This window comes from Rattus norvegicus, chromosome X, assembly GCF_036323735.1.
Source record: "Rattus norvegicus strain BN/NHsdMcwi chromosome X, GRCr8, whole genome shotgun sequence".
Classification (NCBI taxonomy): Eukaryota; Metazoa; Chordata; class Mammalia; order Rodentia; family Muridae; genus Rattus; species Rattus norvegicus.
The window spans coordinates 100,171,778-100,187,073 of NC_086039.1; positions in this window are offsets into that span (position 1 = coordinate 100,171,778).

Below are 15,296 nucleotides of genomic sequence, written 5' to 3' on the forward strand. Positions count from 1 at the left end.
TTTCTGATGAACCTCCAGACTGATTTCCAGAATGGTTGTACCAGTCTGCAATCCCACCACCAACATTTTCTCTTATACTTGCACTGCTAAGGAATTATTCTTACTAGCTCTTTTGTACTGCACTGTCCAATTTTCCTTATCCTCAGAATCATAGATGCCACTTTTACAATATCAATCAGGATTATTTAAATTTATATTCAATCTAAATTCATAACATTTTATGCCTTTGAGCCTTAGGTATATTTTGATGCTTCCCTAACTTCATTTATTTTTCCTTTATTTATATTGGATCTCTACTTTTCAGAGATGTGAAAGACATCAGATATCACAAACTTTTCTGTTTAATGGTAGTTAACTCTGCAGCACTGGAGATGATTGAACAATGTAGTAAGTATATTGTAGAAGGGAAAATTCCAGAGTTACATATCTATTAACTAAGTTTAAGACTTTGTTTTGTCACAAGCATTTTGGTCTTAATATCTAAAATGAAGACAGCTATACACTATTTAAAGACTTAGAACTTGACATGTACATGCCTATGAAAATGGAAATTCTACCACATTATTCAGCATGGATAAAAAGGGGAAAATGAGTCCTCAAAGGATATTTTACATGTGTGATATTAATATCATTATTGTGTTTTAATATTAGCTATGGATTATATTTATTTCTATGTAACTTAAATTTTTGAAAAATTACTCTCTAATAATTTATAATACTCAAAGTATCATCTAGGCAATATAGTAAGAAGGAAAGAATAGGTATCAGTTGTAGCTTTAGAAACTTAAATTCAAATTCTAGCTCTACCAATTGCTTGTTATGTGACTATGGACACAATACTAGTACAATCTTCATGATGTTGCTATAATGATTAGATAAGTCATCAGAAACACTCATCTTTACAAATATACCTATTAATGTTTGACTTAATGAACTATACCTGGACCAATATATCTTCTGAGTCTAAATCTTGTTGGCCTATGCTATAAATTTGGCCTTAATAGCTGTATGATCATGTGAGACAATTATCTAAAAGACAACTCCTTCTGTAAACATATACTGCACATTGTTTCTGTTTCTCTGGATAGCTGTAGTTAAAGCCTCACAATTTATTATAACTTGGATATTCTCAAAACTATTCAACTACACTGAGCTTCATTTTGTCATTTATCAAATGAGAATAACAAAACTCACCAAACTCAATGTCACCTTACTCAATTGTTGGAAGAAGCAAATAAATTAAAATCAATAAGATGCCTTAGCAGATTATTTCATTGTTAAATTCTTTTCATAAAAGGAGCTTCAGGTGTAGATAAAAGCAGGAAGAGGTACTTAATACTATAATACATTGATTAAAGTATGGTTATTTTTACTCTTTTATTATGTTTTTTTCTCAAGAACCCAGAAAGCCCAAGTTCTGAACATATGTGTGTGCGAATGGTATACTGGATTGAGAAGACAAAGAATTTGGAATATATTTTATTTTCTAATATGTCGTTGTCAAGCTAAAATAACAAAATGTTGTCATATGTAGATGATATACCCTATAAACACAATTCCCCAAAGATATTAGAATTAGTAAACATATGCAGGTGCACACCCCTATCTGAAGCTTCCTAATCTACCAGAGGTCAGTCCAGCTGCCTTAAAAGAAGCTCTGCACAGTTCTTGCCCAAACAGTATATAACCTCGAACGCCCCTTTACTTCTCACCACCATATCCCACCCCATACCTCAGGCAGAAGCATTTTATCTCATCAAAGGACAGATAAAACCTAGTAGAATGAAAACCTCAAAGAATATTTGTAGGAGACACTTTCGAAGACTCCTAGTAATGGAGTAATGGAGAGACATGGGGCCTGAATTGGCCATCTTCTGTAAAAAGGCAAGGTCTCACCTCAAGTGGAAGGATTGGGACAGCAACACATCCAGAGAAACTCTGGCTTACAGTTAGTCAAAGCAAGCTCTGGGTCTAACATAATTGTCATCAGTGAGACCAGAGAGACTTCATTCAGCAACTGATAGAAGAAGAGGCAGAGTCCCACAGCGAAATATTAGGAGGAGGTTGAGGAGTCCTGATATGGAGAGGGAGAACGGCTGGAGGAGCCAGAGGCATCAAGGACACCAGGATAACAAGGTCCACTGAATAAACTGACAGGGATTCATGTGTGTGTGTGTGTGTGTGTGTGTGTGTGTGTGTGTGTGTGTGTGTTATGGGATATGGTTGTATAGCTCAGGGTGCTTGTGGAACTTCTAAATGGGAGTGGAAGTATCTTTTGTCTGCTTTTGTGACTCTTCTTCCTGCTGGGTTGCATTTTCCAACCTTTAGCTTGTCATGCTATATTTGGTTGATGTCCCTGTATGGTCTGCTCATTTCTGAGAGGGAAGGTGAATGAGTGTGGATCCAGGAAAAAGGGAGGTGCGGGTGTTAGACTTGGGGAGCAAAGGGATGGAAATCAGCAGGTGGGATATACTTTATGAGAGAAGAATAAATGAGCAAATAATATATTGGACTCATAAGAAGTCATTGGCTCATAAGAAGTCATTTCTATTTGTTTCTGAATTTTAGAACATTTTTTATATCCTAATTAGGAACAGCATGGTTATTTCCTTGAGATCATATAGTATACTTCTCCAAATAAGTAACCATTCTTAAAATACTAAATGAATTGCTAAAAACCAATTATTTCACTGCTCTAATTCACTACAAATTGTGGTATATTTTTTCCATGTAAAATTCCAGTTCTTTCTCAGAGGAGGCCTATGAAGTAGGTTCAAATTTAGTCCATATGTATCAGACTGGAAATGGGGATTTTAAAGATTATATACTTTGCTCAAGTATACAAGTTAAAAAACACTATTTTAATTCAATTGACCATAAGCATGAATGCAATCAAAGTAACATAAAGTGTCTTTCATAGTTTTACTAATTCCTAGAGATTCTAATTAAAGGCATAATAAAGTGAAATAAAAACCAAACTACAAAATTTTTAAATGTGAACAATTTTTGCATACCAGTGTTTTACAAAACTAATAAAAATCCCCAATAACATATATGTGATATATCTATATATGTAAATACCAATCTAAAATAAAAGTTTTACAAAGGTATTTATGTCAATTTCATGAAAATATTTGCCTTATTTTAGCTCAATACCTACTCTATTAGGCATTACTAATTGCTGCCTTGACATTTGGTTTACTAACCTCTTGATTATCAACTGTAATTTGAAAGTTCTTGCTCTGTTCCATGATTTATAATTTTCCTACATACACCTTTTACATATTATATTTAATAACAAATTTCCATATTGGAAGAAATTTCTTTCTAGAATTTTGAGAAAAATCTCACATTGTAGACCTTACAGGTTTGGAATTATAGACAATACCCCTGCCTCAGACTCCCAGGGGATGGACATTTGTTTTTGAGCAATGAAAGAACATTTCCCTTCATTTTTCTTCTCTTGGGAATTAGCCCACCTATCACACATACACACAGAGCCACTGTTGACAAATGACACAGTAGGTTGGCTAAAGGAAAAACATGTTATATTTTTAGTGTTCTTTGTATTACGTACTATGTTTTCTAATTAAAAGAAATATGGTATAATTTCAATGGAGCAATACAAATCTCTATGTTCTGGCAACAGACAGTAAAGACAGCAGAGACTACTAAGTAAGGCTAATTTAAGTGCCAAACAAACAGCATGATTTAGCATGAATTTTCTTTTCCCCCCTTTGAACTTTTTCTCATATTTTGACCTAAAATCAACACTCATGGTAGTAGTATTACTTAATAATTATATAAATAGTAGAACAGGAGGAAGAAGTCCTTGTGATATCTTCTGGACATGACATGGTTGTTGCTCATATGAATCCAAAGCAGTTATTCTCACCTATAGCAAACCTACCCTAGATCCCATCTAGTAGGGTTGTAAGAGGAAATCCAGGGTCACACCCTTGGTGAAGCCTTTGGAATCTCAGAGGTAAGGATGGTTATAGAATCACTTTTCTTGGAGGGTCTGACCACAGATAGTTTGCCCATGCCCCAGTGCAGAGTCCAGCACCTGTGTACACATGGGCAGTAGTAACAGAATTCAATGGAATATTAAATAAACATGAGAGGATAAGGACATGATGAAGGGAGGAATATGTGTATAGGATCCCATGGAGAGCTTGATGGAGGTAATAGTGGGTGCATATGATGAAAATACAATGGATAATACTCAAAGAATGGGAAAAATTTTAAGGAAATATAGAATAATAAATATGTTTCTGAATTGGCAAAAATGTTAGTTTGTGTTCAGTTTTACTATTCTGTTTGTCCTCTGAAAATTTTGAGGCAAAGAGAACACTTGCAAGAAAATTAATTTTAAGGAAAAATATGTATATATGTCTGAAATACATTTTTGTTTTTCTTCTTTAAAAAAAAAGTCCTCTGCATCAAAAACTGAAACCAAGACACTCTCTATCATCTAACAATTTATTACTAGTTAGATTATTTTTAGCCCTTAAAGATGGAGAAATAAAGGAAAATCAAGAATCTTTCCTCACACAGTAGAATAAAGATTTGAAGCTTTTAAAGATTTTGGTTCTTTGGAGTTCTTGGCACTGAAATGTAATATTTTGTACTGTTTTGTCTACTTGGGAAAATAGATCAATGACCACTGTTCATTTTTATTATTTGATTCCAGCTTGAACTTATTTTTTCCCATGTTTGGCAAAAATTCAGTTACATTAAAAGATAGTCATAAGGCACACACTTATAAAAGACCTTTCATTGTGTTTTACAAAGGTTTCACCTTCAGATCAACACATTTCCTTTGAATAGTTACTGATTTAATCATTTTTCCCTCAAAATGATCGTGTGTGTTTGTGTTTGTGTGTGTGTGTGTGTGTGTTTTAGATTCTCTTCTATCCCCTAAGAATATTTATTACTCAGTTTTTATCTTATTTTTATTTAAAATCTACATGGAGTCGAGTGGAGAGAAAGATTGATGGATAATAGTTCTCAAAGTTCCTGCAGAGGATAAGAATTCAGATCCCAGCACCTACTTCTGGCAGCTCATAGCTAGAATTACTATTTCTATTCCAGGACTCCAATGCTCTCCTCTGGCATTCAGAAGTATGCATACAAACCTATGAATATACTAACAAAAAATCAACTATACATAAAGTCTATTAAATTAAAAGTCTTTTTTACTATTTAGGTCACTCTCTTGTGTTGCTTATTCCAAAAAATTTCTCATCTAATTTTTTTGTATTGATTTTTACACTGTACATAAAGAATCTTTTGGAAGTCCCACAGCCGCGGATCCCGGCCCGCAGCAGCTCTCTGCTCCCAGACCCAGTGAGAGAGAGACCCAACCGCCTGGTCAGGTGGGCACTCCTGAGGCTGCAGAGCGGAAGAGACCACCAACACTGCTCACCCCTGCCCACATCCCTGGCCCAAGAGGAAACTGTATAAGGCCTCTGGGCTCCCGTGGGGGAGGGCCCAGGAGCGGCAGGACACCTGCCTGAGACACCGCCAGAACCTGAAAGAAACAGACCGAATAAACAGTTCTCTGCACCCAAATCCCGTGGGAGGGAGAGCTAAACCTTCAGAGAGGCAGACAAGCCTGGGAAACCAGAAGAGACTGCTCGCTGCACACACATCTCAGACGCCAGAGGAAAAACCCAAAGACCATCTGGAACCCTGGTGCACTGAAGCTCCCGGAAGGGGCGGCACAGGTCTTCCTGGTTGCTGCCGCTGCAGAGAGCCCCTGGACAGCACCCCACGAGCGAACCTGAGCCTCTGGACCACAGGTAAGACCAACTTTTCTGCTGCAAGAAAGCTGCCTGGTGAACTCAAGACACAGGCCCACAGGAACAGCTGAAGACCTGTAGAGAGGAAAAACTAAACGCCCGAAAGCAGAACACTCTGTCCCCATAACTGACTGAAAGAGAGGAAAACAGGTCTACAGCACTCCTGACACACAGGCTTATAGGACAGTCTAGCCACTGTCAGAAATAGCAGAACAAAGTAACACTAGAGATAATCTGATGGCGAGAGGCAAGCGCAGGAACCCAAGCAACAGAAACCAAGACTACATGCCATCATCGGAGCCCAATTCTCCCACCAAAACAAACATGGAATATCCAAACACACCAGAAAAGCAAGATCTAGTTTCAAAATCATATTTGATCATGATGCTGGAGGACTTCAAGAAAGACATGAACACACTTAGGGAAACACAGGAAAACATTAATAAACAAGTAGAAGCCTACAGAGAGGAATCGCAAAAATCCCTGAAAGAATTCCAGGAAAACACAATCAAACAGTTGAAGGAATTAAAAATGGAAATAGAAGCAATCAAGAAAGAACACATGGAAACAACCCTGGATATAGAAAACCAAAAGAAGAGACAAGGAGCTGTAGATACAAGCTTCACCAACAGAATACAAGAGATGGAAGAGAGAATCTCAGGAGCAGAAGATTCCATAGAAATCATTGACTCAACTGTCAAAGATAATGTAAAGCGGAAAAAGCTACTGGTCCAAAACATACAGGAAATCCAGTACTCAATGAGAAGATCAAACCTAAGGATGATAGGTATAGAAGAGAGTGAAGACTCCCAGCTCAAAGGACCAGTAAATATCTTCAACAAAATCATAGAAGAAAACTTCCCTAACCTAAAAAAAGAGATACCCATAGACATACAAGAAGCCTACAGAACTCCAAATAGATTGGACCAGAAAAAAAACACCTCCCGTCACATAATTGTCAAAACACCAAACGCACAAAATAAAGAAAGAATATTAAAAGCAGTAAGGGAAAAAGGTCAAGTAACATATAAAGGGAGACCTATCAGAATCACACCAGACTTCTCGCCAGAAACTATGAAGGCCAGAAGATCCTGGACTGATGTCATACAGACCCTAAGAGAACACAATGCCAGCCCAGGTTACTGTATCCAGCAAAACTCTCAATTGACATTGATGGAGAAACCAAGATATTCCATGACAAAACCAAATTTACACAATATCTTTCTACAAATCCAGCACTACAAAGGATAATAAATGGTAAAGCCCAACATAAGGAGGCAAGCTATACCCTAGATGAAGCAAGAAACTAATCGTCTTGGCAACAAAACAAAGAGAATGAAAGCACACAAACATAACCTCACATCCAAATATGAATATAAAGGGAAACAATAATCACTATTCCTTAATATCTCTCAATATCAATGGCCTCAACTCCCCAATAAAAAGACATAGATTAACAAACTGGATACGCAACGAGGACCCTGCATTCTGCTGCCTACAGGAAACACACCTCAGAGACAAAGACAGACACTACCTCAGAGTGAAACTGGAAAACAACTTTCCAAGCAAATGGTCAGAAGAAGCAAGCTGGAGTAGCCATTCTAATATCAAATAAAATCAATTTCCAACTAAAAGTCATCAAAAAAGATAAGGAAGTACACTTCATATTCATCAAAGGAAATATCCACCAAGATGAACTCTCAATCCTAAATATCTATGCCCCAAATACAAGGGCACCTACATACGTAAAAGAAACCTTACTAAAGCTCAAAACACACATTGCACCTCACACAATAATAGTGGGAGATTTCAACACCCCACTCTCATCAATGTACAGATCATGGAAACAGAAATTAAACAGTGATGTCGACAGACTAAGAGAAGTCATAAGCCAAATGGACTTAACGGATATTTATAGAACATTCTATCCTAAAGCAAAAGGATATACCTTCTTCTCAGCTCCTCATGGTACTTTCTCCAAAATTGACCATATAATTGGTCAAAAAACGGGCCTCAACAGGTACAGAAAGATAGAAATAATCCCATGCGTGCTATCGGACCACCACGGCCTAAAACTGGTCTTCAATAACAATAAGGGAAGAATGCCCACATATACGTGGAAATTGAACAATGCTCTACTCAATGATAACCTGGTCAAGGAAGAAATAAAGAAAGAAATTAAAAACTTTTTAGAATTTAATGAAAATGAAGATACAACATACCCAAACTTATGGGACACTATGAAAGCTGTGCTAAGAGGAAAACTCATAGCGCTGAGTGCCTGCAGAAAGAAACAGGAAAGAGCATATGTCAGCAGCTTGACAGCACACCTAAAAGCTCTAGAACAAAAAGAAGCAAATACACCCAGGAGGAGTAGAAGGCAGGAAATAATCAAACTCAGAGCTGAAATCAACCAAGTAGAAACAAAAAGGACCATAGAAAGAATCAACAGAACCAAAAGTTGGTTCTTTGAGAAAATCAACAAGATAGATAAACCCTTAGCCAGACTAACGAGAGGACACAGAGAGTGTGTCCAAATTAACAAAATCAGAAATGAAAAGGGAGACATAACTACAGATTCAGAGGAAATTCAAAAAATCATCAGATCTTACTATAAAAACCTATATTCAACAAAATTTGAAAATCTTCAGGAAATGGACAATTTCCTAGACAGATACCAGGTATCGAAGTTAAATCAGGAACAGATAAACCAGTTAAACACCCCCATAACTCCCAAGGAAATAGAAGCAGTCATTAAAGGTCTCCCAACCAAAAAAAGCCCAGGTCCAGACGGGTTTAGTGCAGAATTCTATCAAACCTTCATAGAAGACCTCATACCGATATTATCCAAACTATTCCACAAAATAGAAACAGATGGAGCCCTACCGAATTCCTTCTACGAAGCCACAATTACTCTTATACCTAAACCACACAAAGACACAACAAAGAAAGAGAACTTCAGACCAATTTCCCTTATGAATATCGACGCAAAAATACTCAATAAAATTCTGGCAAACCGAATTCAAGAGCACATCAAAACAATCATGCACCATGATCAAGTAGGCTTCATCCCAGGCATGCAGGGATGGTTTAATATACGGAAAACTATCAACGTGATCCATTATATAAACAAACTGAAAGAACAGAACCACATGATCATTTCATTAGATGCTGAGAAAGCATTTGACAAAATTCAACACCCCTTCATGATAAAAGTCCTGGAAAGAATAGGAATTCAAGGCCCATACCTAAACATAGTAAAAGCCATATACAGCAAACCAGTTGCTAACATTAAACTAAATGGAGAGAAACTTGAAGCAATCCCACTAAAACCAGGGACTAGACAAGGCTGCCCACTCTCTCCCTACTTATTCAATATAGTTCTTGAAGTTCTAGCCAGAGCAATCAGACAACAAAAGGAGATCAAAGGGATACAGATCGGAAAAGAAGAGGTCAAAATATCACTATTTGCAGATGACATGATAGTATATTTAAGTGATCCCAAAAGTTCCACCAGAGAACTACTAAAGCTGATAAACAACTTCAGCAAAGTGGCTGGATATAAAATTAACTCAAATAAATCAGTTGCCTTCCTCTATACAAAAGAGAAACAAGCCGAGAAAGAAATTAGGGAAACGACACCCTTCATAATAGACCCAAATAATATAAAGTACCTCGGTGTGACTTTAACCAAGCAAGTAAAAGATCTGTACAATAAGAACTTCAAGATACTGAGGGAAGAAATTGAAGAAGACCTCAGAAGACGGAAAGATCTCCCATGCTCATGGATTGGCAGGATTAATATAGTAAAATGGCCATTTTACCAAAAGCAATCTTCAGATTCAATGCAATCCCCATCAAAATCCCAATCCAATTCTTCAAAGAGTTAGACAGAACAATTTGCAAATTCATCTGGAATAACAAAAAACCCAGGATAGCTAAAGCTATCCTCAACAATAAAAGGATTTCAGGGGGAAATCACTATCCCTGAACTCAAGCAGTATTACAGAGCAATAGTGATAAAAACTGCATGGTATTGGTACAGAGACAGACAGATAGACCAATGGAATAGAATTGAAGACCCAGAAATGAACCCACACACCTATGGTCACTTGATTTTTGACAAAGGAGCCAAAACCATCCAATGGAAAAAAGATAGCATTTTCAGCAAATGGTGCTGGTTCAACTGGAGGGCAACATGTAGAAGAATGCAGATCGATCCATGCTTATCACCCTGTACAAAGCTTAAGTCCAAGTGGATCAAGGACCTCCACATCAAACCAGACACACTCAAACTAATAGAAGAAAAACTAGGGAAGCATCTGGAACACATGGGCACTGGAAAAAATTTCCTGAACAAAACACCAATGGCTTATGCTCTAAGATCAAGAATCGACAAATGGGATCTCATAAAACTGCAAAGCTTCTGTAAGGCAAAGGACACTGTGGTTAGGACAAAACGGCAACCAACAGATTGGGAAAAGATCTTTACCAATCCTACAACAGATAGAGGCCTTATATCCAAAATATACAAAGAACTCAAGAAGTTAGACCGCAGGGAAACAAATAACCCTATTAAAAAATGGGGTTCAGAGCTAAACAAAGAATTCACAGCTGAGGAATGCCGAATGTCTGAGAAACACCTAAAGAAATGTTCAACATCTTTAGTCATAAGGGAAATGCAAATCAAAACAACCCTGAGATTTCACCTCACACCAGTGCGATTGGCTAAGATCAAAAACTCAGGTGACAGCAGATGCTGGCGAGGATGTGGAGAAAGGGGAACACTCCTCCATTGTTGGTGGGATTGCAAACTGGTACAACCATTCTGGAAATCAGTCTGGAGGATCCTCAGAAAATTGGACATTGAACTGCCTGAGGATCCAGCTATACCTCTCTTGGGCATATACCCAAAAGATGCCTCAACATATAAAAGAGACACGTGCTCCACTATGTTCATCGCAGCCTTATTTATAATAGCCAGAAGCTGGAAAGAACCGAGATGCCCTTCAACAGAGGAATGGATACAAAAAATGTGGTACATCTACACAATGGAATATTACTCAGCTAAGGAAGGGGAGGTGGGAGGGGATGTTTGCCCGGTAACCGGGAAAGGGAATAACACTCGAAATGTATATAAGAAATACTCAAGTTAATAAAAAAAATTAAAAAAAAGAATCTTTTGAACTTTCTAGCTCAATGACTAACGAAAACTCAGGAAGCCTCACCCCTCCTTGTGATGAACCTGAGATTCTAAAGGAAGGACACTTTTTCTCCATCCTAAATGGATAACTTTCTCCTACTTAAAAAATTGGATTATTATTTGAACCATTTAAATTGATTCATTTGAAGAAGCACTTAGAAGGAAAGAGGACAAAAATTTAACATACATCACAGGATTCAACAACCCATTCCTCACTATCCTACAGTAAAACATATTGTGACATAATTGGTAATGGTGCAATCCTTTCTGGAAGCTTCCAAGTACATACAATGAGGGTAAAACTGACCTGTCGCTGTGACAGTCATTTCCTACTTTTAATTCCACCATAAACAAATGTCTTTCCAGGCCTCTAAAATGTAGGAAAAAAATTCTATTAGAAGGTTTAAGTGTATCAAAGAGCACTGTTTCACAGCTACTGCCAATGTTCACACTGTTAAATGCAGGGGGCCTCAAAGCAAACACAAACTGCTTAGAAATAGAATATTCATCAAATCATAATGGTTGATAATTACATTGCTACATTTCCCAGTTGTTTCCTAAAGAAAAAGCAAAGCAACATTTACATGTTGGCATCACATTACCACCAACTGCCCAAGAGTGTTTACTAGGAATATTTACTGGGGGGCGTGGGAAGGATAAAAAACCAACTTTTTAGAAGGAAAACAAACAGGAATAAACAAATACGTACAAAATTTGATAAACTCATGCAGAAGCCAACCAAATGCTCTTCTCTGTTTCTTTTCTCCTATCCCACTGGCAAAGAGAGATGAATTTTAACAGCCTCAAAACTGACAAACCCTGGCAGCAACTCTCTCTCTCTCTCTCTCTCTCTCTCTCTCTCTCTCTCTCTCTCTCTCTCTCTCTCTGAGCCAACCACTTGTCAATTTATATTTTATCCTCCACAAATTTCGAATATTCGTGTCAGTAAATTTCTTCAGTTCTTTATCACCCCTCTCTGAAGGAAATGTATTTTATGTATCCACTTACTGACATTAGCTTTATCCTCCACTATACTAAAAGAGGCTGCTACTTTCTAGCAGCTGATTACACTTCAGTCATCACACACACACGCACACACACATAAACACACACTTTTCTTCTTTGTTGCCCCTGCTTGTTATTTCATTTTAATTTTTTGTTTTAATTAGCTGACATCATCTATTTATAAAATGTATAAAGCATTTTGATTATATCGACATCTCACTTCCTGTTTACTATAGAGAAGCCTTTCCTACTACGTACCACTCCAAATTACAAGTCCTTTTTTCATAATCCATTAAGACCAGTTAGTTATTGCTGCCTATATGTACATGGGTATTGGCTGAATGGCAGTATCATAGATATCCTAACAGATCCTGCCACTCTGATGGAAACTAGCATTTCCTGTTCTGGTACCCATCAACTACCAATAGTAGTTCAACTACAGGTGTGGCCCTATTTCCCCTTCCCCAACTCTTGTTAGAATGTTGACTGGCTTGAAGTCTCATAAGCACTGTGAATCCTCGAGATTACAATATTATCATATCCAGAAGATAATGTTTCACCCCAGTCATCCCTAACTTTGACTTTTATAATCTTGAGGCACCCTCTTCAATGATAAACCCATGACATGAGTCTTAGGATGAAAGGTGCTTAAGGTGCTAATATGGGTGTCCCATTTATGTATGACTAAACACTCTTCTGATACTTGTTCTGCTCATTTGACTATTTGAATATTGAAATTATCCATTTTATACTACACAAAGAAATTCTCTAGTGAGGAATGAAGAATATACTAATTTATATCTAGAGAAATATACGTTTAGAAGGTAGATTGGTCAAATACATAGGCAAATGCCAGAAGCAAACGACTGAACTGAGAACAGGACCCCCGTTGAAGGAATCAGAGAAAGGACTGAAAGAGCTTGAAGTGGCTTGAGACCCCATATGAACAACAATGCCAAGCAACCAGAGTTTCCAGGGACTAAGCCACTACCCAAAGACTATATACATGGACTGACCCTGGGCTCCAACTACATAGGTAGCAATGAATAACCTAGTAAGAGCACCAGTGGAAGGGGAAGCCCTTGGTCCTGCCAAGACTGAACCCCCAGTGAATGTGATTGTTTGGGGGAAGGCGTTAACGGGGGGGGGGAGGATGGGGAGAGGAACACCCATATGGAAGGGGAGTGGGAGGGGTTAGGGGGATGTTGGCCTGGAAAGCAGGAAAGGGAATAGCAATTGAAATGTAAATAAGAAATACCTAAGTTAATAAAGATGGAGGGGGAAAAAAAAGAAGGTAGTTTGATATTATACCCATTTAGCAAACTATATAAGTATTTTCACACCTAGGGCCTATGATCTCCAATTCATTATTTCTTTGTGAGGTTTACAGTATCAGGCATGCGGTAGAACATGTGCAGCAGGCTATAACTCCAATCATATACCAGTTTGTTACTACTATAATAGTCATTGTATGATGTAACAATGAGCATATGTTGACAAACATATTTATTGTATATCACAGGATTTTCAGCTAGGTAAGACTGTTGATGTTACTCCATTAGTATTTTGATAATAAATTCCATAAATATGAAAGCTGGCCAGTATAGATGAAGCTTCCATTTAAGTTTCAGCTTGATATGTCAATGTCCTATGACCTAAGCATATGATCCCATCAGGATTAGTATCTTCTCATACAGTTATTTTTTATAGGTAACAACAAAGACAATAACACATTTTCTTTGGTGGTTTATGCAATCCATCTCCCAAGCAAGAGTTTCAATGGTATCTGTGACCTGCTATCCTATAATTCCATTATAATCCTATTTTCCTGAATGTACTCTTTCTAGTTTCCTAGACTTCACAGGTACTCCATTGTAATTACATATCTAAATATTTAAAGCTTACATCTGCATATGAGAGAGAACATGTAGTATTTGTCTTTTAGTGTCTGGTTTACCTTGCCTAACCTAGTATTTCTGCTTCTGTTCATGCAACTACAAATTTCATTTTTCTTTACATCTAAATAAAATTTCCTTCTGTACATGTCATATTTACATTATCTATTCATTAATTAATGGACATCTAAACTTTTTGTTTTCTAGCTATTGTGAATACAACAGAAATAAACTTGGCTGAGTACGTTTCCCTGCAGTAGAGTATAGAAGCCAGGAGTGGTATATCTGGTCTTATAACAGATACATATCTAGATATTTGAGGATGTTCCACATTGATTTCCACAGGGGCTGAACTACTCTGTGCTCCCAACAAGAATGAATAAGGATTTTGTTTCTTCATATTCACATAAGCAATTGTTGTCTTTACTTTTTCCTTGATCTTACCAAGACTCACGGGAGTGCAACAAACTCTCAAAGTCATTTTATTTAAAGCTTTTCTAGTGACAAAAATGTCGAATATTATTTTTAAATTTTCTTAAAAATGATGTCTCTCTTCTTTAGGAAACACTGTGCTCAGACTCGAATCCCATTTTGTAATTGTATTGTCTGTTTTCTTGTTTAAATTCTTGAGGTTTTAATATACTCTAGATATTAATCATATATATGTATATATATCAAATGCATTTTCCTCATTCTGGTGTCAGTTTTTCCTTAGTAGGTGTTACCCTTTGTTGTATAGATTTCTGTTTGAGGAGGTCTCTTTTCTCTGTTGCTGGTCTGCTGGTCTTATTTTCTGCACCACTATATATATTCCATTTGCACCACCATACACACACACACACACACACACACACACACACACACACACACACACACACACATATATATATATATATATTCCATTTGCTTATAAGTAAAATCATATTGTGTGCATTTTTTCTTGAGAACTTTTGGAAAATCATGTCCTAAGTTCAGAATGATTGATACAGAATTGATCTTTGTGCAGAGTGAAAGAGAAATATTTTGTTTTTTTCTACATTAGTAGTTCTCAGCCTGTGGGTCAATTCCCCTCAAGGGATTTGAAAGTTCCCTTCACTTGGGTCACCTTAGACCATTGGAAAACTCAGATATTTACATGATGAGTCGTAAGAGTAGCAGAATTACTGTTATGAAGTAGCAACAAAAATAATTTTAGAGTTGGAAATTACCACAACATGAGGAACTGCAGTAAAGGGTTATAAAACTGCATTAGGAATGTTGAAAAACATTCTTCTCAAAACATAGGTGATTATAGGAGCACTTCAGTTCTCTTCTATTCCATTGATCACTATGTCTATTTTTTATGCCAGTACTGGGTATGCTTCTCTATTGTTGCTCTGTTCTATAATA